The following is a 25,217-nucleotide window of genomic DNA, read 5'->3' on the forward strand; positions in this document are numbered from 1 at the left end:
CATGCCTGTACCATCACCTGTGCCATGCCTGTACCATCACCTGTGCCATGCCTGTACCATCACGTATGCCATGCCTGTACCATGACTTCAAAGTCACGCAATTTTTTACTGCGTTTTTTGACGCGAAGCAATACCTATTACATTTTTCTTTTTGCGCCCCCCCCAAAAAATTTTAAGCACCAGCCGCCACTGTATATATATATATATATATATATATATATATAAATAATTATTTTTTTTAAATGTAAAAAACAATAAAAAGGGCTAATTCCTACAGATTCTGTGTTATGTTTGTGTCCGCTAATAATGATTTTAGTGAAAATATTGTCTTGATAAATTCGGGGGGGGGGGGGGTGGCTGCCAGGTAGGTTGTACGGTGACGTGTGATTTCTAACAGCAGCCCTCATGGGAGGCCTTAGTGATCAGTAAGAATATGCAAAAGAAAAGTGGAGATAAAGATCACCAATATTGGGAAGTGTCAATCCTTGCATTTAACAGCTGTCTGCCATCCACTATGAAGTGAGCCTGTCAGGACAGAAATATGGAAGGTACCTTTTCTAACTTGTTTTGAAGATGAATGCTTATTTTATTGACTGCTTGGTGAGGTGTATATAATACTTGCAGCAGTCAAGACTCATGGATCAATATAAAATAGGGTTTGAAAATGTATACAAGCAGTATTAAACACTTGAGCCCCAGGCCAATTCTGATACTTACAAAAATGGAAATGTAATCATGTTGATGGGTGAAATAAATTCAAGCTGCTAGCACACCAATAGATATCAATGGTTAAACAATTCCCATAAAGTTTAGTGCTGCACTAATAAAAATTCATGTAATGACAAATGGTTTGAAATGTATAAAATGTATAAAATAGAAAAATAAATAAAAGGAAATAAAATAAAATTAGAAATTGCACAATAAACCCCCCATAAAGAGGGATAATACCCACCAATATACATCCGGAATTCCATGCACAAATAAATGTGTTCAAATTTGACTGCAATGGGGGTGATTTACTAAAACTGGAGAGTGCAAAATCTGATGCACATGTGCATAGTTGACAATCAGCTTATAACTTCAGCTTGTTAAATTAAGCTTTGACAAAACAAAAAAAAAAAAACAGAAGCTGATTGGTTTCTATGCAGAGCTGCAACAGATTTTGCTCTCTCCAGTTTTAGTAAATCAACCCCAGTGTATCTTCTAATAAGTGCAGCAAATAAAGGTGAAACTCTTTCAAAGTGAGAGCCGAACCACCACCGTGTTCCTCCACCACATGCTATGTTAAACATGCTTACTAGAACAATTTGATTCTCTTTATTAGAGAAGATAAATAGCACTTGGTGGAGCCAATGTTCGTGATGTCAACAAGTAATCAAAATTTGGAAGCAGCCTGCTTCATTTTCTGGACTGGCAGTTTTTTTTTTGTTATGCGCTGCGTGTTTTTACTATATGTGAGTACCTTGACTTATTTTAATAAAGTCAGTTTGGATGGTTTTATGCTATGTAGTACCCTTGGTATTTCTTTCTTTAAATGCCATTAAGGAACAGAGAGCGACCAGCAGACCCGAGAAGAGTGATTACCATACGCTGTGACAGGAGCCTATTAGTTTCAAATGCTATTTGACTTCTCTAATAAAGAGGGTCAAATTGTTCTGCTAAGCATGTTTAATATAGCAAGCGCTGGTGGAGGAACATGTTGGTATTGTGGCTCTCCATTTGAAGAGTTTTGACATTTAATTGTTGCAGTTATTGGAAGGACATCCAACAATCAAATTACAACACATTTGCTTGTGCATGGTAGACTCATATTGGGGGCTTATATTGGTGGCAATTTTCTCCCTTTTTTGGGGGTTTATTGTACACTTTATTTTTTTATTTTATACATTTTATTCTATACGGTTATACAATTTGTTAGAATATGAGCTTTTATTAGCACAGCACTTGTTTATGTCAATTCTGATACTTCTCACATACATGTAAAAATCTGCATTTTTTTTACTAGCTTTAAGCTTAGAACCCCCAAACATATATTTTCTGAAAGCTAAAGGCCCTGGAGAAAAAAAACTGTTTGTTGTTGCACACCAAATTTGCGCTGCACTTTTTTAAATGCAAATATTTTGGAAAAAATACATTTTAAAGGAGCGGTTCATCTTTTGACAAACAATTATAAATGCACATTTTTTTGCAGGTGAAAAAAATGAAAATTGTCTATCAAATACTTACCGTAGTTTTCCTGTCCTGATGGACTCCATGGCAGCATATGTTTGGATTTAGCCCCACCTCCACTCCTACCCTATAGGACCCAACTCTTTGCTCCCATTCAGCATCCATATTCTGTAACTAGCCTACTCAGGAACTGGGAGGGGACTCCTGCTGCCAAGGAGTCCATCAGGAAAGGAAAATTGCTTAGTATTTGATAGACAATTTTCCGTGTTTCTGACAGACTCCATGGCAGCATACATTTGGAAATTAACTCGCCGTACACACCTGGGTGGGCAGATGCTGAACAGAACAATTTTAATTGACCCCATCAACAGACAGTACTTTTACACCAAAGTTAACAGAAGATAAAGCAGCCGGCTCCACACAAAATTGGGTCATAGAAAGTGTTGATAGAAGACCAGTAAGCTGCCCTGCAGATCACTTCAGGGGCAACGTGCCTTGAGACCACCCAGAATGTTGAAACGCTTCGGGTCGAGTGCCCTATCACTGCCATGGAGGTGCCAAGTTCTTCGCTTTATAGGCCAACTGAATGGCCTGCACGATCTACGCCGCAATTGACCTTGATGAAGCACGCATCCCCTTGCTCTTCCCATAAAAGAGAACAAATAGGTATTCAGACTGTTGAAAGGGAGCTGTGGCTTCTAGATACTGCTTCAGGGTATTGCCCACATCAAGAGGATGGACGACGGAATTCTCATTCGATCTAAAGGTAGTGCGAACAATCTCTTGGTTCTCATGAAAAAACAGAGGTAACCTTGGGATTTGATCCCAGCATAGGAATTAGAACCACTCTGTCTGGAAAGAAGGTCCAAAAAGGCTCTCTTGAGCCCAGAGCAAAAATCCTCTTTGCTGATGTTATGGCCACCAGGAGAACTGTTTTGAGATTAAGTTCTTTAATCAAGAGTGGCTTGTCTGAATCTGATCCAAGCAACAAGAAGAAATCGAGGACCAATGGGAGGTCTCATTTGGGGAATCTCGGTTTGCTCTGGGGCCTGAGTCTCACTGCCCCCCAAGAAACTCCTGTGAAATCTGAAATAGCTGATACCTGCACCCGGGGCGAGCTAACCCATAGAGACAGGTCCAGGCCGACTGTAGGAAGCTCAGGATATCTTGGACCGCTGGAGCAACCCATGGATTGACTCTGGTGGAGGAATGGTCTGTGAACTTAGACCATATCCTCTCATAGACTCTATTAGTGCTCTTCCTCTTGGTTTTCAAGCATGTAGGGATGATCTCTGGGCAACCTAGAGCCTCCAGCCTCCCACTCTCAAGAATCAAACCTTCAGGTGCAGAAGAGCCGGGCATTGATGTAGGGGAGTGCCCTGGGAACACAGGTCCGGTCTGGAAGGAAGAGGAATCGGATCCCAGTATCTGAGTAGCATCAGCAGGGGGAACCAGGGCCTGTTGGGCCAGTACGGGATTATCACCACTACTTCCACCGATTCTTTCCTGAGCCTCCGCAGGAACTGAAGAACAACCAGAATCGGAGAGAAGGCATAGGCTCTGCAAAGCTTCCATTGATCCATGAGGTCGTCCACCCCGAAGGTCTGGGGATCTCGGAACCTTGAGTTATACCTTGCTAGCTTGTTGTTGCATGGGGACGCAAAGAGGTTAACCTCTGGGGAGAACCCCAAGGACAGGACCCAGTCGAAGACTTCCCTGTGGAGAGCCCACTTGTTGTTGTCCAGCCGGACTTGAGAGAGAAAGTCTGCCTGCATGTTCTGGACTCCGGGAACATAGGTTGCTGATATGCTTGACAGGTTCTTCTGCACCCAGGTCATAATTGGCTCCACCTCGTAGCACGGACAGGCTGCGAGTTCCCCCCTGCTTCTTCACGTAGGCCACCACCGTTGTGTTGTCCAGTCTGAGCATCACTGAACACCCTCACGTTAGATGACGGAAGACTTGTAACGCCTGGAAAGCTGCCCGAAGCTCTAGAATGTTGGAAACTATCCCATGGTAAGGGGAGACCAACCTGCCCTATGCCATTTCCGATGTGAGCGCCCCAACCTTTATTGCTGGCATCTAAAGTTATCATGACCCACAAGATGGGGACCGAAGAATGGCAATTGAGGAGATTTTCTTGCAGAAGTCACCAGGGAAGGCACCCTCACATGAATGATGTTAGATAGATGTGTTTACCTTTGTCTACTGACCTCCACTGCTGGAGGAAGCCTCTCTGGAAGAGCCTCATTCTCCACATTTTTTTGGCAAACATAGTCCTGATGACCTTCAGACACTGCCAGGCACAGGGATGAGAGAAAGAGAGAGCGAGAAGTATCCTGTCTCGGACCACTTGAATTTTCTCCTTGGGCAGAGAGATGGTGCCTCTTGGCGTGTTGAACTGAGCCTCCAGAAACATGAGGGACTGTGTGGGTTCTAGATTACTTTTTTCCATGTTCAGGATCCACCTAAATTCCTGGAGAGTGGCAATGACTTGACCCTGTGCTCCAGAAGCTGAATCCTGTCTTGAGACAGGAGGAGCAGATCGTCTAGGTAATGATGGAACCAAATACCTCTGACTCCTAATAAGGCTACAACAGCCAACAAGACTTTCAAAAATGTTCGATGCAATGTCGAAGGCCCGAAGGGGAGAAAGGTAAACTGTAGATGAGTCTGACCGATGGCAAAGTGGAGGAGCTGTTGGAAGTTTCTTGCTACAGGGAAATAAAAATAAGCGTCCTTTAGGTCTATACGTAGATACTAGCCAGTCCCCTAGCTGGACCGACTGCTGGATAGTAAGTAGTGTCTCCATATCTTGAACTAATTTAGATGCGTAAGATCTAGGACATGCCTCCAGGCACCATTCTTCTTCCGTATCATGAAGAGAGGTGAGTAGATGCCTTGCCCCATTCGTCCTCTGGGACGGGGGCAGTGGCACCCTGAGCTATCAGGGATTCTACATAGGACAGAAGCGTCTGCCTTTTCTCTGCCGAAGGCGGGAGGAAAGTAGGGACGAACCCGAGTTTGGGACCGCTGCTGAAGGCCCAGGAACGTCCAAAAGAAACCATTCTGACGGTACAAGAGTCACAGATTGAGGCCGCCCAGCTTCTCGCAGACTCTCTGCCAGGCTTGAAGCTACGTGCTTCCTGGGGTAAGCCTGCTTCTGATTTAGCAGGTGCCGGTCTTGGTGAAGGAACCCCAACCTACCACCCATGGCCCGGGATATAGAACTATCCAACTGTTAACAAAAATAGAGCAGCCCTCAAACGGAATCCGGCACCACACCTGTTTGGATGCAGGGTCAGCTAACCAGAGCCGAAGCCAGAGGGCGTGCTTGGCGATGACAGAAGAAAGCATAACTCAGGCAACAAGGCAGATGATGTAGATGGAAGCCTCTCCCAAGAAAGCCAATGCCATTTTCAGCTCCTGGTCACCTCTTCTAAGAAACTCCTAAGGGTCTCATCCATGCTGTCCACACATATCTCCATTGCTTTGGACATTGCTGCTAGGACGAAGGCCTTAGATAAATTAGTTCAAGGTCGGTATCAATCCGTCTTTCTAGAGCATTCTTAAAAGACACTGTATCTACCAACGGAAGGGTCACATGCTTGATGAGTCTCATTACAGCTGCATCCTCCAGAGGCGGAGGCTTCAGGTGTTTCACCTCTTCTTCCTTAAAGGGATAGAGCTTCGACATTTTTGAGAGCATGGAATTCTTTCTCTCCACTTTACTCCATTCATCCCTAATAACCTCTTCCAATTCTCCCAGAAATTTGAAATTCAGGCGCTCTTCATTCAGTTGCTTAAAGAACTTTCTCTGTGTGGGAGGAGAGACCACTGGATCTTCCCAGTTTAGGGCAGTTTAGGGCTTCTCTTACTGCCCTGACGTGGGTGGAACGAGACCGAAATCAAAGCCTAGACAGGGATCTTCTGCCTCCAAACTGCTGTCTGAAAGAAAGACCAAAGGATGGCTTGGCTGTGAGGATTTCATGGTGTCGTGGTCCTGAGCATCCCTAGTGGGAGAACGTAGAGGGTCTGAGGCCTGACTTTGGACACGACTAACACCTAGTTCACTTAGGGAATCCTTAAGGACTCGTCTCACCATGGATTCCAACTGTTGGTCTGTACTCCCTCTCTCACCTGCCGCCTTGGAATAACAGTGGTCACAGAGGGACTTTCCGCATTCCCCAATACCCTGTCTCATGTAAGTGGCCAGGATGACGAGAAGATCTGGGTGAGGAGGCTGGGTCCTTACTGTGGCGCTTTGAGCTAGAAGGGGACCTGCGCCTAGACCTTGAAGAGGAATGCCGATGCTGTAATTTTGTATGGCTATCTTCCTTATGTGCGGTACGCTGGGGATCAGATCTTGAAGAGTTAAAAAAATGGAAGAAAGAGAGAGCACACAAGACACATGGACATGATGCACTCCCCCCCCCCGGAGACCGCTCACCAAGGTAGAACCCCTTAATAGGTACCTGCTGAGGGAGGGCTGGCCACAGGGGGACAGTGACACTTCCATTCCTGGAGACCGGATGACAAGGAACTGAAGAGAAACAGCCAGGTCAGAGGAGAGAAGGGCCAAAGCACACAGTCCACAGAGGTATGTCCCTACCTTAATGCAACTCATCAGGACCCTAGGGAAGTTGCCGCATAGCCCACAAACGTTCCCACCAGCTACCAGGACCTGTCCCATTTTAAAATCTGCATTCCTTCGACGTCACCGTCAACATCATTGTCGACGTCGCTCAGTGGCGCAGCGCCCTATTGCCGCCACCGCGGATTTGCGACCAAGCCTCGTTCTCGGCAACCGGCCATGCATGCCCAGACCGAGACACAGGGCTGAGATGAAGCGGCGGCTTGGAACGCGGAAGCGAACCAGCTGCCATGGCCGGGACACACTAGCACCAGGGAAAGAAGTCAGAACTCAAAACAAACACAAAGGAAACACAAAGAAAGCTGCTGTCATCGAGGAGAAAGAAAAGGTACATCTTACCATTGCCGATTCTTTAGGGCCAGGCAGCAGGAATCACACGGACTAAGGGCAAAACACGGCCACCCGCAGCAGTTGGACTATTTGGCCGTACACCGTTCGCCTGCCAATGGCCAGGCCTTGGCTTCTCTTCTGTTTGACCACTCCTAATAGCTAGGACTTATCAGAGTATAGCGACCAGTATCCCCGTGGTTGCCACTTCCTAGGCCTTAATCTTGGACTCCGAGGGTAGGAACAGGGCACCATACAGGTGCTCCAGAGGAGGACAAAAAAAGAACATGGATGCTGAATGGGAGCAAAGATATATGGGAGTGGGGTCCTATAGGGTAGGAGTGGAGGCGGGGCTAAATACAAACTTATGCTGCCATGGAGTCTGTCAGGAAATGTGCATTTATTATTTTTTGTTGTAGGAGCCTTTAAAGCATGGCACCAGCGATCAGAAGATCGCTGATGCCATGCAGGACTCCTGCAGACCTGTCAGTGTATTTGTGTGCTCATACCTCATACAGGCAAACAGATATTTACTGACAGGAAGAGGTAATGAATTGCCACAGTGCTCACAGCTCCGGTAGGCTATCAGGCTTTAAAAGCCTTTACAGGTTCCAGTTTACAGTCACAGTACACAGAGTGGACTTAAAAAAGGTACAGTAAGTACACACCTTTTTTTACATAGGGTAGACAGGATAGATAGCAGAAGTAGGGAAGGAACATTTTTAAGTATAGTTGGTACTAAGCTAAAAGTCTATTTTTATTTAGGGCCTCATTCACATCATGTGCACAGATGTAAGTTTTTCTACACGTGTGTCTGCAAGGGCACAACCAAAACCATTGTTCTCTATGTGTCCTGTTCCCACCACAACATTGGTACCATATTCAGACATTTCTGTGCAGAAATTTGCAACATGTGTGCAATTTACTGTGCAAAAAAAAAAAACTGATGTGATATCAACATTGCGGTCTGAACAGGACACATGGAACAATTGTTTTTTTTTTTGTACCCTTGCAGGGAATTTATGTTCCATGTTCCTGCGCAGAAAAAAAACTGATGTAACAGCAGCATAATGGTATGAAGAGGGCAAATAGAGAACAATTGTTTTCTTTGTGTCCTTGCAGTGACCTACCTAATATACTGTATATGTGTGTCTATGCACATTGTGTGAATAAGCCTTTACAAGTCAAATCAGTGTGATTTTTTTATGCAAATATGGTGTGAATGAGTCCTAACTCTGCTGATTATAGGAAGGTGTTTATTAATGTTTAACACAATATTTTATTAGAAAAAACGAACATAAAAAAGGGTCATGCTATGCATAAATGCCAGATTTTCCTGACTGAAAGTTCCTGCAAAAAAAAAAAATAATGTGAGTTTGGTCCGTATAGTGTGTATGTGCACACGTGTATAAGTAAGACTGTAAATTACACCAAAGTAGTGCAGGAATCCTTTCCAAAATTTGCACCGTTCTGAGTTGCATTGATTAGAAATGGCACCAAAAATGAGATTTACCTTGACATGACTCAAGTTGCATCAGAAGTCACACTTATGTGAACCAGGCCTAAGTGAAGGCAGCTGTATGCAGCTATGAGCCGCTATTAGCGTAAAGTAGCACATGTGCACACTACCTGCATTCGAAACAGAACGTCTGTACGTACACATGTAATACTTTACGGTATTAGCGGCGCGTAGCTATGTATAACCACTTTCATGCATTCATGTCTATGGGTGGCTGTATACAGCATTAAGACATTCAAGGCACCAAAAAATATGCAGCGTATTTACACTGCATGGGGGAATGCGCTTGCAACCTAACTAGTTTCCAAAAAGAATTAAATTTGCTATATTTGACTTATATTTGTAAATTATTTGTTTTACATGTGTTTTATCTGACAGTAAATATTAATCCTGTAATAACTCCTTAGAAAATCATCTAAATGACCAATAAATTAAAAAAAGAAAGCCTGCTGCTGACCTGTTGTAACCAGCAGGGTTAAATCAAACTTCCTGCCAATCAACCGCAACTTGACAATTCCTCAAGTGGGGTTAAGAAAACCTAAAAATCAGATCAATAGTCAGACTTGTGTGCACTCCAGAGAATTAATTTTCTTTTTTTGTTTTTCTAGAACATACTCCATACGGCTTCATTAGACCAAGGCAGGAGAGAAACAATTGATTTTTATTTAGGATTTATATCCCTAACAGTTTTTAAATATCAAGAAGAAGTTTATGGAGAAACCTATTGCAAAAAACGACAGTACAAGTTCGGGTCAATATACAACAAACATGAACAAAGCACTGTTCCAGACGTCTACAAAAAAAAAACAAAACAGTCTATCCAAGGCCAAGTCTACTGGGGAAAGCCCCAGAGCACTCAGCCATGGGTCCCCTATATCCTTAAATTTGTGCACCCCAGAGCATTTGCGGGCATTTGTGCTGTAAGATACATTTCTCCAGATGCAATGTATCCCCCATTTGACAAAGCATTCTTTAGGTGTAGGAGGCTCAGTTGTCTTCCAATGTCTCAGGATTAGTTTGCGGGCCTGAAACAGTGCCCTTGCAATAGCCTGTTTAGGTCTTTCCTCAATGGAAATGTCATGCAGGATACCCAGTAGACAAGGCCTGGGGTCAATAGGGATATTAACTTGGAATACTCTATTACAGGGCTTCCCAAACTTTTTGGGCCGAGACCCACTTCTGAATACAGTTATTTTTCGGGACCCACTTGCTTGCAATTGAATATTGACGCTTTTTTTGTTTATATCGCAAAATAAAAAAAATCTCTCACAGGTGATCAAATACCACCAAAAGAAAGCTCTATTTGTGGTAAAATAAGGACAAAAATTTTATTTAGGTACAGCATCGCACGACCACGCAGTTGTCAGTTAAAGTAACAGTGACGAATCGCAAAACAATGGCCTGGTCATTAAGGGGGCAAATCCTTGCGGTCCAGAAGTGGTTAAATCTGCAGGAGGACCAGTGTTTTTATTTGTAAATTACTTTACTACTGCTTTAGGCCTGGTTCACATGTATGAGGGTTAGTGGCCCACATTTGCACAGGCATAGCAGCACATTGATTTGAATGGGCTGCTATGCCCTCGTTTTCCGCAGAAAAAAGGTGCATGCAGCGTTTAAAAAAATGCAGTGGCCTTGAAATCCATCCTGCTTTTGCACCATGCAACTTACCTGCAGTTCCTGCACTGCCAAGCTTTCTGCATTTTTATATACGTGGGCCTAGCATTTAAAAACACAGTTTGCGTGTGCAGGAACTGCAGGTAAGTCACATGGTGCATGGATTTCACGGCCACTGCATTTTTAAAAAATTCTGCTTGCACCTTTTTCCAGAGGAAAACACAGGCATAGAAGCCCCTTAGAATCAATGGGATACTATGCCTGTGCAAATGTGGGTCGCCAACCCACATACATAAGCCATCAAGCAGTGTCTGGCCTACCTGGTGACTGGTTCTGGTGCTCAGCTCCAATCCGATGGCCTGCACTCTGATAACGGCTCCACTTAGTCCGACTCCTATCCCCAAGGCACCGCTTCCCGTACAGAACAGCGCGCACATCAAGAGGCGGGGTCGTAGCATCAGTGGAGCTCAAGGCCCCGCTTGCTCTTTCCTTGTAACCCAGTGCTCTGCCAAAGCCTGGGCAGCCCTGACCCCACTCTCAGTAAAATTGCGACCCACAGTTTGGGAACTCCTGCTCTATTAATTGTATTAATTATCTCAGTTCAATAAAGGTGCAATTTTGGACATCTCCAGAAAAGATGAATTAAGTCCCCATGTTCAATACAGCATCTGGCCCATATTGGGTCATCCCGCATTCCCATTTTACACAGTCTAGCTGGAGTGACTTATACCCGTAAGACTAAGTTGGGAGAGGCACTGGGTGAGATTGAGAGAGCAGGAGTGTACTGCCTCTAAGGCTTCCTCCCACTGCTCCTCCTTGAATGCGCCCACATCTCTCTCTCCCATTTGCTCATAACATCAGAAGGTAAGCCTTGTAAAAAGATGGATGATAACATAGCATAACAGTGTGATATAAACCCTTTAGGTTGCGAGACTTCGGCCATGTAGTGAAAAATGGGAGACGATAATTGCAAACATGGTTCCCCGCCTGCTTGGGCTTTAATGGCATGCCGTAGTTGTGCATAATAAAACCACATTGATTGCGGAAGATGAAATTTGCTTTGTAGGTCAGAAAATGAACACAATATGCCATTAAGAAAAATATGCTTCAGGCATGTAACCCCACAATCCCTCCATCTAGTCCTATGTTGTAGAAGCTTCAGCTCTGGATAATGCCCATTGTCCCAGATGGGGATATAGCTAGTAAATCCGTTAACTGCTTGAAGTTGCCTAGTTTTATTCCATACCTTTTGCATGAGGACATATGTGGGTTAGACTTAGCAAATGCCAAAGCCTCCAGACCCATAGCTATGTCATCAAACCTGGTTACTTGGCATACCAAAGCTAAAGTGCACAACACTGCCCACCTCCATTGGACTCACAGACATGGCCCTAGCAATATGTTGCAGCTGGGCTGTAAGATAGTAAAGCCATGGGTTAGGCAGCGCCAGTCCCCCAGCATCTTTGGGTTTCTGTAACTGCTCCAGTTTACTACGTGGGGGCCTATTTAACCAGATAAAATACCTGAATATTGAATTGATAATACAAAACATTTTTAAGTGGATCACCATTGAGGTATTGTGTAGGAAGTGGAACTAGAGGAGTTGTGGCATGAAAATCATTTTGATAAGATTAATTCTTCCCACCACTGACAGCTTAAGTTTGGACCAGACTTTAACTTGATTCCGAATACGCCCCAATAGTGGTGGGGTTTATTTGGGACATATTTTCCCAAGTATTTAAAGGAGGAGGTTAGTGGGATATTTTGTAGCACTGGACCAGACTTGTATAAAGTACTCGAAATTTCTACTTGAGTAAAAGTACAAGTGCTCGATCAAAAAGTGACTTGAGTAGAAGTGGAAGTGCTCACAGAAAAAGTTACTTAAGTAGAAGTACTAAAGTATTCAACATTTTTTTTACTTAAGTATTGCAAGTAGTTTTTTCAAAAAATTTGCTACTTAAGTACTCAAAGTAAAAAGTACCAGTAGTTTTGAAAAAAAATTTCTACTCAAGTACTGAAAGTAGAAGTACAAGTACTGTGTTATGTAGTTATTAAAGAAAGAAGTCAAAAGTTTGAACATCATATTGTTTTTTATTATTTCAAATGATTTATTCAAATGATTAACCTGTGTTTGTTAGTAGTTTCTTGATGCACTTTAGGCTACATTCACACCTGAGCGTAGCGTTTTTCGCGCGTTTTTTTACCGCGATTTTACCGCGATTTTTGCGGCGTTTTTTACCGCGATTTTACCGCGATTTTTACCGCGATTTTTGTGCAGGCGTTTTTAGATTGAATAGAGATCAATGGAAAACGCCTGTAATCTGCCCAAAAAGAAGCTCATGTACTTTTTTGAGCGTTGGGCGTTTTGTATACAGCGTCAAAACGCTCAGATGTGAACAGGGGCCATTGAAATGAATAGGATTTGTCTTGTTGGGCGTTTTGAGAGCTGATCCTAGAGCAGAAAAACGCCCCAAAAACGCCCCAAAACGCCTAGATGTGAACGGAGCCTTAAGCGCTGTAGCACCATTTATTTGTTTGTTTCATATTTTCTTTTTATTGGAAAGATTTGGTATAGCAGCTTTTATTATACACAGCCTTTATTTTCGTATGCGCTGATTTACAAATGACATTATACACATTTTTTTGAGCTTTATGCAACCTGCCATCTACTGTTCTGGCAGTGGTAATTTTTTTTAAAAGTAACGAGTAACTATGCAGCACAAAAAAAAATAGTTGAGTAGAAGTATCGAAATCATCGAAAAAATGTAGTGAAGTAATAGTAGAAGTAGGAGAAAAAAATTCTACTCTAGGAAAGTACAGATACCGCATTTCGGTACTTAAGTACAGTACTTAAGTAGTTCTACTTCGTTACTATACATCTCTGCACTGGACCCTGGCTATCGGAAGAAGAACCATCTAACAACATTATGGACGATTTAGTCCAATTGATAACCAATCCTGAATATGCTCCAAAGGTGGATATAGCTGACATAGCTTCCCGTAAGGAAGAAATATCCCCCAAGAGGAGCAGGATATCATATACATAAAAAAACATGATTTTTGGCTTGAATCCTACCATATTAGAATCCCTGAAAAATGTGTATTGGAGCAGATCATAGCTGCCAATGGCCCAATGGGGAAAAGGGGAGGGGAAAACGACACCCTTGTCGGGTACCCCTATACAATGAAAAGGGTTGTGAGACCCTTTGTAATCGTGGCCACCGGGGCATTGTATAGCAATTGAACGCATGATATGAACAGGTCACCAAATCCAAATTTAGCCATTATCGCCCATAGATATTGCCACTCAATACTATTGAAGGCCTTATAGGCATCCAACAACAGCAGGGCCCTTTCTCCAGTGTTTTCAGCCGGGGATTGTAAGTTCAGAAACAGCCTGCACAGACTGATCGCAGTCGACTTCTGAGGCATAAAGCCAGCCTGGTCTGCAGAGGAGACAGCACCATTCAATCTCAAAGCCAGCTCTTTGGCCAAGATTTTTACGTCAGTCTGTTAAAGAGAGATGGGCCTGTCCGAGCCCGTGTCAAGTAGATCTTTCCCTGGCTTTAGTAGAAGAACTATGTTGGCCCTGGTCATGGACTTTGGAAGGGACTTCCTCTCCCTGGCAGTGCCATTGATTTTTTAATAGCACTCTAACGCTCTAATTCAATAGTGGGAAAACGATCTGCACTGCAGTATTCCACAATGCACATTATGGAGACCACATAGGATGGTAAGAACTAATAGCTTAGCTTTTCAGCCAATCATTATCAATAGCTAAACTGGTTAATGGGAGTATCCCATTTATTTGCAAATACTGTTACAGGAAAGCACAACATTTTAGGGTTCATTTTAGAGATCGACCGATTATGGGCAACACCGATATATCGGGGGCCAATATGCACTCTCCCCGATATATCGGAATCGGCCTTTTGATTTACCGATATTGCCGATATTTTCGTGACGTCAGTCCGCCCTACTGCTAAGAGTCCAATCCAATCCAATGTGTAGCTGTTGCCTAGCTTTTGTTCTAGCAGTTTTGCACTTACTGCTGTAGTTGCAGTGAGTGCCCTACTGCAAAGAGTCCAATCCAATCCAATGTGTAACTGTTGCCTATCTTTTTTCTAGCAGTTTTGCACTGACTGTTGTAGTTGCAGTGAGTGCCCTACAGCAGAGGTAGTCCACTGACTCCAATCCAATCCACTGTCTAGCTGTTGCCTAGCTTTTTTTTCTACCAGTTTTGCACTGACTGCTGTAGTTGCAGTGAGAGCCCTACTGGAGAGGTAGTCCACTGAGTGACTCCAATTCACTGTCTAGCTTTTGCCTAGCTTTTTTTTCTAGCAGTTTTGCACTGACTGCTGTAGTTGCAGTGAGTGCCCCACTGCTAAGAGTCCAATCCAATCCAATGTGTAGCTGTTGCCTAGCTTTTTTCTTGCAGTTATGCACTGACTGCTGTAGTTGCAATGAGTGCCCTACTGCAGAGGTAGTCCACTGACTCTAATCCAATCCACTGTCTAGCTGTTGCCTAGCTTTTCTCTAGCAGTTTTGCACTGACTGCTGTAGTTGCAGTGAGTGCCCTACTGCAGAGGTAGTCCACCAACTCCAATCCAAACCAGTCTGTCTAGCTGTTGGCTTGATTTTTTTCTAGCAGTATAGCACTGACTGCAGTAGTTGCAGTGAGTGCCATACTGCAGACAGAGGTAGTCCTCCACTAACTCCAGTCCAATCCACTGTGACATGTGTAGCTGTTGTCTTGCTCTTTTTCTATCAGTTTTGCACTGACTGCATTAGTTGCAGTCAGTGCCTTACTGCAGAGGTAGTCCTCTTCCACTGACTCCAGTCCATCCAATCCACTGTGTATGTGTATTTTGTGTAGCTGTTGTTGTTGCCTAGCTTTTTTTCTAGCTGTTTTGCACTGACTGCACTGCAGTAACATATTGCAGTGTGTGAGTCCACTACTGCAGCACTTTATTATGCATTAATACACAATCAGATGATGTGAAATGCAAAGCAAATGTCCCTGCAATTAAAGTTTTCATATCAGTTTTTATGCAGTTAAGGTGTGAAGAACGAGCACTTAATGTTAAAAATGTTAATAAATAAAGATTAACATGTTTATTAAGAGATTTGTGTTGAATTTTGTGTTTTTTTGGGTAATTTTTACATGTGTGAAAATATCGGCCGATACCGATATGCGATCGGCAAAATATCGGTATCGACAACGGAAAAACGATATCGGTTGATCACTAGTTCATTTACACTAGCATTTAACAGGCGGTAAGGTGTTGTATTGCCTCCCCACCATCTGCTTTAACCCATCAAACCCTGCACTAGCATGTCTCAACTTTGTGCATTGCATGCAGTTGTGGGGCGCTTGCAGAGCAGCCCTATTCACTTGAAAAGGTTGCATTTGGCAGGTGCCGTGCACACAGAAAGTGATGGGGCCTGTAATTCCTACTACTGTATATCATTATTATACAGGATTTATATAGTTCCAACAGTTTACGCAGCACTTTACAATATAAAAGGGAGACAGTACAGTTACAATACAATAAAATACAAGTGAGTTAGGAGGGCCCTGCTCATAAGAGCTTGCAATCTAATAGGGTGGGGCAATTGGTACAAAAGGTTGAAACTGTGGGAGATGAGCTGATGGAAGTGATAAAAGATTAGTTGGAGGCGTGATAGGCTTTCCGGAATTTTCAGTGATCGCCTAAAGGCAGCCAAAGTAGGCGATAGCCGGACAGATTGAGGTAAAGAGTTCCAGAAGATGGGAGAAGCTCTGGGGAAGTCCTTAAGATGAACATGGGAAGAAGAGACAAGGGAACTTGAGAGCAGGAGGTCTTGGCAGGAGCGGAGAGGACAGTTTGGGTGATATTTGGAGATTGGTGATGTAGCTTGGGGAATATTTGTGAATGGATTCGTATGTTGTTGTTAGTGTTTTGAATTTCATTTGTTGGGGGATTGGAAGTCAGTGTGGGGATTTGCTGAGAGGGGTAGCAGACACTGAGCATTTAGTAAGGTAGATGAGTGTGGAAACAGCATTCATAATAGACTGATGGGGGGATAGCTTTTGGAGAGGTAAGCCTACGAGAAGGGAGTTGCAATAATCAAGGCGAGAGATAACAAGAGAGAAGCTTGGTGGTTTCTTTAGTTAAAAAGGGGCGAATTTTAGAGAGATATTACGTAGGTGAATTCTACAAGCTTTTGACGATAATTGGATTTGGGGCTGACATGACAAGTGAGGGGAGGCATTGATTTTTGAATTTTTTACCTTGATGAAAAAATCATGGAGGGTGGCACAGGTGGGGGGTATTATCAGCATTTAGAGAGATTTAGTTTAACCACCTTAGCCGAGGAAGATTTTGCTGCTCAATGACCAGGCCACTTTTTTCAACTTGGCACTGCGTGATTTTAACTGACAATTGCGCGGTTGTGCAACGCCATACCCATACAAAATTTGCGTCCTTTTTTTTCCACAAACAGAGGTTTTTTTTGGTGGTATTTGACCACCTCTGCGTTTTTTTATTTTTTGCGATATTAATAAAAAAAAAGCAAAAATTTTGCGAAAAATTTACATTTTCTACTTTGACTGTCAAAAAATATCCAATATATTCACTTTTTTTTTCATATATTTAGGCCAAAATATATTAAGCTACATGTCTGACAAAAAAATTCTCAATGAGCATATTTTTATCCACTTTAAGACCGGAAGATTTTACCCCCTTCCTGACCAGGCCATATTTTGCGATTCGGCACTGTGTTATTTTAACAGACAATTGCGCGGTCGTGCGACGCTGTACCCAAGCAAAATTTACATTCTTTTTTTTCCCCACAAATAGAGCTTTCTTTTGGTGGTATTTGATCACCTGTGTGATTTTTAAATTTTGCGCTATAAACAAAAAAATGCGACAATTTTGAAAAAAAAAAAAAAAACATTCTGATATTATAACATTCCCCAAAAAAATAAAAAAAATCTAATTTTTTTAATATTTTAGGCCAATTTGTTTTCTGCTACATATTTTTGGTAAAAAAAAAAAAAAATTGCAATAAGCGTATTTTGATTGGTTTGTGCAAAAGTTATCGGAAAAGATTTATGTTGTTTTTTATTGTTTTATTTTTATTTTTTTACTAGTAATGGCAGCGATCTGCAATTTTTTGCAGGACTGCGACACTACGGCGGATAGATCGGACCCCTAACTGACATTTTTGACACTTTTGGGGGGACTAGTGACATTACTACAGTAATCAGTGCTAAAAATATGCACTGTTACTGTAATAATGACACTGGCAGGGAAGGGGTTAACACTGTTGGTGATCAAGGGGTTAAATGTATGCCTCATGCTTTCTGACCTGTTGGGGGGGGGGGGGAGGGGGGTTCTGTGAGAGACACAGAGATCGCAGGTTCAGCTATGCTGAATCCTCTGATCTCTCCCTGTCTTTCACAGAGAAGATCCGCCTGCTTTGTTTACACAAGCGGGCGGATCTTTTTACACTTTCCCCGACAATATCTAAACACAGTGGGAGCGAGCCTCCTACGTCACTGGACCCAGGGGAACCGACCTGCCGAAGTTGTAGTACTGTGAGCAGTCGGCAAGTGGTTAAGGAAGTGGTGCGACATCCATGCTGATATATCAGTTAGTAATTTAGCAATGCGAGAGGAGTATGAAGGAGTGAGGTGAGGAGTAGAGAGATAAATTTGGGTGTCGTCACCGTAGAGATGGTATTGGAAGCCATGGGAGTTTATCAAGTGCCAAGGGAGGAGATGTAGATAGATAATAGAAAGGGTCCTAGAACAGAGCCTTGTGGTACTTCTACAGAAAGAGGAAATGGAGAAGAGGAGAAAGAGTTGCAGGTAACACTGAAGGAGTGATGTAATAGGTAGGAGGAGAACCAGCATAAAGCAGAATCTTGGAGGCCAAGGAATTGGAGTTTATTGAGAAGGAGCAGGTGGTCAACAGCATAAAAGGCCACAGAGAGATTCTAGTAGTAGGTTAATGGAGTAGTGGCCATTGGTTTTAGCAGTTAGTAAATCACTAGTAAGTTTTAGTAGGGCAGTTTCTGTGAAGTGCTGCAAGAGAAAGCCAGACTGTAAGGGGTCAAGACGTTTTTTTCAGTGAGGTAGAAGCTAAGACGGTTGTAGACTAAGCGTTCTAAAAGTTTAGAGGTGGATGGGAGCAATGAGACAGATCTTAAGTTTTTCAGGTTGGTGGGGTCCAAATAGGGCTTTTTAGGTATAGGAATGATCTGTGCATGCTTTAGAGGGGAGAAAAATGTGCCAGTAGAGAGGGAGGAATTAAAGATGGCAGCTTACGATAGAATAAGAGGGTGATCGTAGTAGTTGTGAGGGAACAGGATCCATGTGACAAATGGTTAAGTGGGCATTTGAGAAAAGTTTTGTAACCATTTCATTAGTAGCCACTAGCCAGTTCAAAGGAGGAAAGTGTTGACTGTGCTGTTAGACAGTCCACCCCCCCCCCCTCCTGCCGCCTTCCGCGGCTCTGCTTGGGTCTCCCGTCCCGCTGGGAGACCCGAGCAACCAGTCAGAATGTCTGCCAGCTGGTTGGAGTCCTGAACAAAGCCGGATTCGGCTTTGATTGGGTCTCTGATGTAGTAACCCGGAAGCAACATCACAAAGTCACTTCTGGTTTACTCGGCTGCTAACGGCGCCAATTTTAAAAAATTATTCAAGTATTCAGTATGCAGATTTGGGCATTTTGAATACTTTGAAGTGCAGTGGAGGGGTCTGGGGTCTTTTAGACCCTCGTTCCCTCCATAAAGAGTACCTGTCACTGCCTATTACTGTCACAAGGGATGTTTACATTCCTTGTGACAGCAATAAAAGTGATCAGATTTTTTTTTATTTTTAAGAACAGTGCTAAAAATAAGAAATTAAATAAAATAAATAGGAAAAAAAATGTTAAAGTGCCCCGTCTCCGTGAGCTCATGCACGAAAGAAAACGCATACGAAAGTTGCACCCGCAAATGAAAACGGTGTTCTAACCACACATTTGAGGTATCGTCGCGATCGCCGAAACGAGAGCAAAATACCTGTATATATATATATATATATACATATATACAGTGCCTTGCGAAAGTATTCGGCCCCCTTGAACTTTGCAACCTTTTGCCACATTTCAGGCTTCAAACATAAAGATATAAAACTGTATTTTTTTGTGAAGAATCAACAACAAGTGGGACACAATCATGAAGTGGAACAAAATTTATTGGATATTTCAAACTTTGTTAACAAATAAAAAACTGAAAAATTGGGCGTGCAAAATGATTCAGCCCTTTTACTTTCAGTGCAGTAAACTCTCTCCAGAAGTTCAGTGAGGATCTCTGAATGATCCAATGTTGACCTAAATGACTAATGATGATAAATAGAATCCACCTGTGTGTAATCAAGTCTCCGTATAAATGCACCTGCACTGTGATAGTCTCAGAGGTCCGTTTAAAGTGCAGAGAGCATCATGAAGAACAAGGAACACACCAGGCAGGTCCGAGATACTGTTGTGGAGAAATTTAAAGCCGGATTTGGATACAAAAAGATTTCCCAAGCTTTAAACATCCCAAGGAGCACTGTGCAAGCGATAATATTGAAATGGAAGGAGTATCAGACCACTGCAAATCTACGAAGACCTGGCCATCCCTCTAAACTTTCAGCTCATACAAGGAGAAGACTGATCAGAGATGCAGCCAAGAGGCCCATGATCACTGGATGAACTGCAGAGATCTACAGCTGAGGTGGGAGACTCTGTCCATAGGACAACAATCGGTCGTATACTGCACAAATCTGGCCTTTATGGAAGAGTGGCATAAAGAAAGCCATTTCTTAAAGATATCCATAAAAAGTGTCGTTTAAAGTTTGCCATAAGCCACCTGGGAGACACACCAAACATGTGGAAGAAGGTGCTCTGGTCAGATGAAACCAAAATCCAACTTTTTGGCAACAATGAAAAACGTTATGTTTGGCGTAAAAGCAACACAGCTCATCACCCTGAACACACCATCCCCACTGTCAAACATGGTGGTGGCAGCATCATGGTTTGGGCCTGCTTTTCTTCAGCAGGGACAGGGAAGATGGTTAAAATTGATGGGAAGATGGATGGAGCCAAATACAGGACCATTCTGGAAGAAAACCTGATGGAGTCTGCAAAAGACCTGAGACTGGGACAGAGATTTGTCTTCCAACAAGACAATGATCCCAAACATAAAGCAAAATCTACAATGGAATGGTTCACAAATAAACATATCCAGGTGTTAGAATGGCCAAGTCAAAGTCCAGACCTGAATCCAATCGAGAATCTGTGGAAAGAACTGAAAACTGCTGTTCACAAACGCTCTCCATCCAACCTCACTGAGCTCGAGCTGTTTTGCAAGGAGGAATGTGCAAAAATTTCAGTCTCTCGATGTGCAAAACTGATAGAGACATACCCAAGCGACTTACAGCTGTAATCGCAGCAAAAGGTGGCGCTACAAAGTATTAACTTAAGGGGGCTGAATAATTTTGCACGCCCAATTTTTCAGTTTTTTATTTGTTAAAAAAGTTTGAAATATCCAATAAATTTCGTTCCACTTCATGATTGTGTCCCACTTGTTGTTGATTCTTCACAAAAAATTACAGTTTTATATCTTTAAGTTTGAAGCTTGAAATGTGGCAAAAGATCGCAAAGTTCAAGGGGGCCGAATACTTTTGCAAGGCACTGTGTATATATATATATATATATATATATATATATATATATATATATATATATATATAATGTTTGGGGCTTCTAAGTCATTTTCTAGCAAAAAATACGGACAGACATGTGATTTTAGGAGCAATCCGGATCATATGCGATGTCTGTGATCGCATTAGTGCGAACTGGCACTTAGGGAATTAATGATTGGCCAGTTCACACTAATGCCAGCTTTTACTGAAGATTTTTTTTTCTATTTCGCAGCAACAGTGTTTATTTAACTCTGGATAGTTTTACCCCCTTCATGTACGGGCCATTTGTTGCTACTTAGCACTGCGTTTCTTTACCTGGTAATTGTGCAGTCATGCAACGCTGTATGCAAACTAAATTATCTAATATCCTTTTTTTCCACACAATTAAAGCTTTCTTTTGATGATATTTGATCACAGCTGTTTTATTCTTATTTTTTATTATATAAACTAAAAAAGACCAACATTTTTATAAAAACCTAATATTTTACTATTAATGGCAGTGATCAGCAACCTATTGTAAGACTGTGATAGTGCGCCGGACAATCTGACTCTAAATGACACTGCGTGGGAACTGACTAACTGCCACAATGACACTTATATAGTGATCAGTACTAAAAATATACACTGTCACTGTTCTTATGACACTAGCTGGTAAGGGATTTACCTCCCTTCTTTGCATGCCCCCTACCCTGAAATGTGAATCACGTACATACTCTCGCACTATCACAGTCCTATCATGTACATGCTGCCACACTAAAAGTCTGATGGGAAATATGGAATTAGTTAAAGTGATTGTAAACCATTATTTTACTTTTTCTTTTTAACCACTAAACCACGCCGTAGCCAAAAGATGGCTACAGCGCATTTCTCTTTTTCCAGGGGGGGCGTCCATGGAGGTCCTCCCTGAACAATGCACCTCACACGCACCCGGCACGCTCTGTGACCAGTCTGTGACCACTGTGTCCTTAGGACACAGCTGATCACAGATTGTAGTAGATGGCCAATCACAGAGGCCCTTAACCACAGCAGATCACAGTGTAAACAGGATTGCCAGTTATTGGCATTCCTCTCTTTAAGCGATGTCACAGTGAGAGTAGAGCTGGTAACCTGCGATCCTGACAGGGGACATGCACAGTCACAGATAATCAGAGCACTGTTTATCAGTGCAACCCCATCAGTGCCATCAATGCTGCCCATCAGTTCTGCCGAGCAGTGCCCATTAGTGCTGCTCACCAGTGCCTCCTCCTCAGTGTTGCCTATCAGTGCAGCCTCATCAGTGCCCATCATTGCTGCTTATCAGTGCCACCTATCAGTGTCAATCATTGCCACCTATCAGTGCCATCAGCGCACATCAGTGAAGGAGAAAAATTACTTATTTGCTAAATTTTATAATAGAAACTAAGACATTTTTTTCACAATGTTCCATCTTTTTCCATTTATTTAGCAAAAAAATAAAAAACCCAGTGGTGATAAAATATCACCAAAAGAAAGCTCTATCAGTGTTGCATGACCGCGCAATTGTCTTTCAAAGTGCGATGGTCCTGAAATCTGAAAATTGGCCTGGGCAGGAAAGGGATGCAAGTGCCCAGTAAGCTAGTGGTAAAATAACAAATGTTATACTTATATGCTCTGTGCGATATTTTCAATTAGTCCTGTGTACCATAAGGGCTCTTTCACACGGGCGTTCCGATCAGATCCGCCTGTCAGTTTTTTAGGCGGATCTGATCGGATGACCCATTCAGCCCTATGGAGCAACGGGTGTCAGCGGTGACATGTCCGCTGACACTCGCTGCCATCCACATCCGATCCTGTCCGTGAAATCCGGACGGATGGAAACCCTATTTTACATCCATCCTGGGGATCGGATGAGAGCGGACAGGCGGTCCGCTCTCATCCAATTCCCCATAGAGAGCAGCGGGGCTCTGATGCCTCCCTCTCTGCACTGTGTGCGGAGATGGAGCTGTCATCCGCCGGCTCAGCGGGGATCGGCGGATCGATCCCCGCTGAGCAGAGCACGGTCTGCAACGGAATGCGGACCGTGTGAAAGGGGCCTTAACATAAAAAGTGAAAAAAAAGCCCACATTTTGGGTTGTCCCCAGAACAGGTACAGAAGGAAAATCCTCCAATGAGGACACTAGTGTTGCTGACAACCAGGGATTCCCTCACATTGGAGAGATTTTCTCCTATTTTGGCCATTGGACAGGAATTGAAGGGAAATCTGCTCAGACCCCTTTTACACTTGTGTGACTTAAAAGTCGTGGAATTTTACAGTGATTTTGTTGCCGTGGTTTTGACTGGACTTGAAGCAATATCTATGTCTTTGGACCTCAAAACGCATTAAAATCGGGCCCAAGTGGTGCAGGGACTACTTTGAAGTTGGTGCGACTTCAAGTCGCACAAATATGAATGGTACTTATTGGAAATAATGAACGACTTGTCTTGCGATTTTGCAGTCTAAAATCACAGGACAAGTCGCACAAGTGTGAAAGGGGCCTCAATGGAACACGTAGCAAAGAAACAAAAAACAAACATGTGGCAGGTTTGTAACCCTCCTTTAGGCCCCTTTCACACATAGGAGTCCGTCGGCGGACTCTGTTTTTCTCAGCGGGGGATGGATCAGGCGGTCTCCCGCTGAGCAGGCGGATGGCAGCTGTGTCTCCGCTCTATGTGCAGAGACAGAGCTGTCAGGTCCCCGCTCTTCTCTATGGGGGAATCGGATGAGAACGGATCGCCTGTCCGCTCTCATCCGATCCAATCCGCTGGTTTCCATCCGTCCAGATTTGACTAATCGGATTGGATGTCAGCGAACATGTCTCCGCTCCATAGAGATGCCAAAAAAACTGATCTGAATGGTCTGTATGTGTGAAAGGGGCTTTATTCAACCAGAAAAGAATGAAGGTGTGCTTTAAGAACATATCTCTGTGGTGGTGGTGTGGTGATTCTATATATACAAGACGGAGAGGTCAGGTGACGGACGGTGTCAGAAGGACAGCCCGCAGACCTCTCCTCATACACACAGATCACTGCTGTGGCAGCCGTCAGCGGGGTCACGTGACCCGGATCTCAGTTCCTGGCAGTGCTTCACATTGTTTACATGACGTCACCTCCGCCGTCAGCTGCACACCCGGAAGTGAGGAGGGAAGCGCACGTTGTGACTGAAGTTCCGTAGTGACAGCCGGCTGGGGACGTCCGGTGTGAGTATCCCGCTCTGAGGTGTATGTATGCAGGCTGGTCGGGGGAGAGAGAGGTGTGGAGGAGAAGCGAGGCTCCTCTCCAGTCACATAACACGGAGTGGCAGCAGCTGGAATGGCAGGGAGTATTCCTGCACAGCTCTGCCATAGAAGTGTCAGGGGGAGCTGATAGGAGGAGTGGGGGGATATCTGTGCTGCAAGTCTTCGGGTACACACTGCTGTATAATGTACAGAGCCTGTTCCTAGGACTTACCTCTGCTGTGTACTGCTTCCCCATTGAGATGCATGGGAAGAGGTGGCTGTATGCAGTCGTGTGCTAGAGGTTACCCAGATCCTCATACACACAGGCAGAAAAACAATGCAGCTTTTAGGCCTGGTTTACACTTTTGCTTGAGGGCTGGAAAAAATGCATGGCTGAGCCACATTTTTACCATCCTCCCAACTGCTCCCTCCTTATGCTTCAAGAAGGAGGGAGTACATGGTGCTTTGAATCACAGCAAAGCAAAAAATGACCCCCGCTGTTGCATTTAGCAGGCAGTGACGCCCGCTGACCTTTCCTCATTTAACTGAACAGGGGGTGCCCCCCAACCATCCTACAACCTGAGCAACCTGCATGTGGTTGTGGTGCGCTAAGTGCCGGGTTTAAGGCTCCATTCACATCTGAGTGGTGCGATGCGTTGCGTTGCTTTGCACAACAGTGTAGGGCAGCCCATTCACTTGAACAGTCTGCCTAACATGCAACAAAGGTGCCAAAGTATCTCCTGTACCTTTTAGTGGAACTGACTTTTGGCGTGTTTTAGCACTCTGCTTTTGCACATTTTTAGTGCATTTTGTCATGTGGCAATCACCCTTTTTTTTTTAAGCACGTTTGGGGTACCATTAAAGTGGTTGTAGAGACAAAAGGTTTTTTTATATTATTGCATTCTATGTATTCAGATAAAAAGCCTTCTGTATGTAACAGCCCCCCTAATACTTACCTGAGCCCCATCTCTATCCAGCGATGTCCATGAGTCCCTTGGCTGTCCG

The 25,217-nt window shown here is 43.5% G+C and overlaps 1 protein-coding gene and 1 long non-coding RNA gene across 4 annotated transcripts in view; one reads left to right on the forward strand and one right to left on the reverse strand.

Moving 5' to 3' along the window:
- The window catches only part of LOC309555764, a 1,250,709-nt gene that overhangs the window by 149,414 nt on the left and 1,076,078 nt on the right, over window positions 1-25,217 (reverse strand). The gene's annotated exons all lie outside the window — the stretch shown is intronic.
- VPS13B (vacuolar protein sorting 13 homolog B) overlaps window positions 24,120-25,217 on the forward strand; it is a 1,502,642-nt gene continuing 1,501,544 nt past the window's right edge. For all 3 annotated transcript variants that reach the window (XM_082257852.1, XM_082257851.1, XM_082257853.1), the window contains exon 1: window positions 24,120-24,194. The gene's annotated coding sequence lies outside the window, so the exon portion shown is untranslated. The remainder of the gene's footprint in view (window positions 24,195-25,217) is intronic.

Source organism: Pelophylax lessonae (assembly GCF_965119305.1).
Source record: "Pelophylax lessonae genome assembly, chromosome: 5".
NCBI lineage: Eukaryota > Metazoa > Chordata > Amphibia > Anura > Ranidae > Pelophylax > Pelophylax lessonae.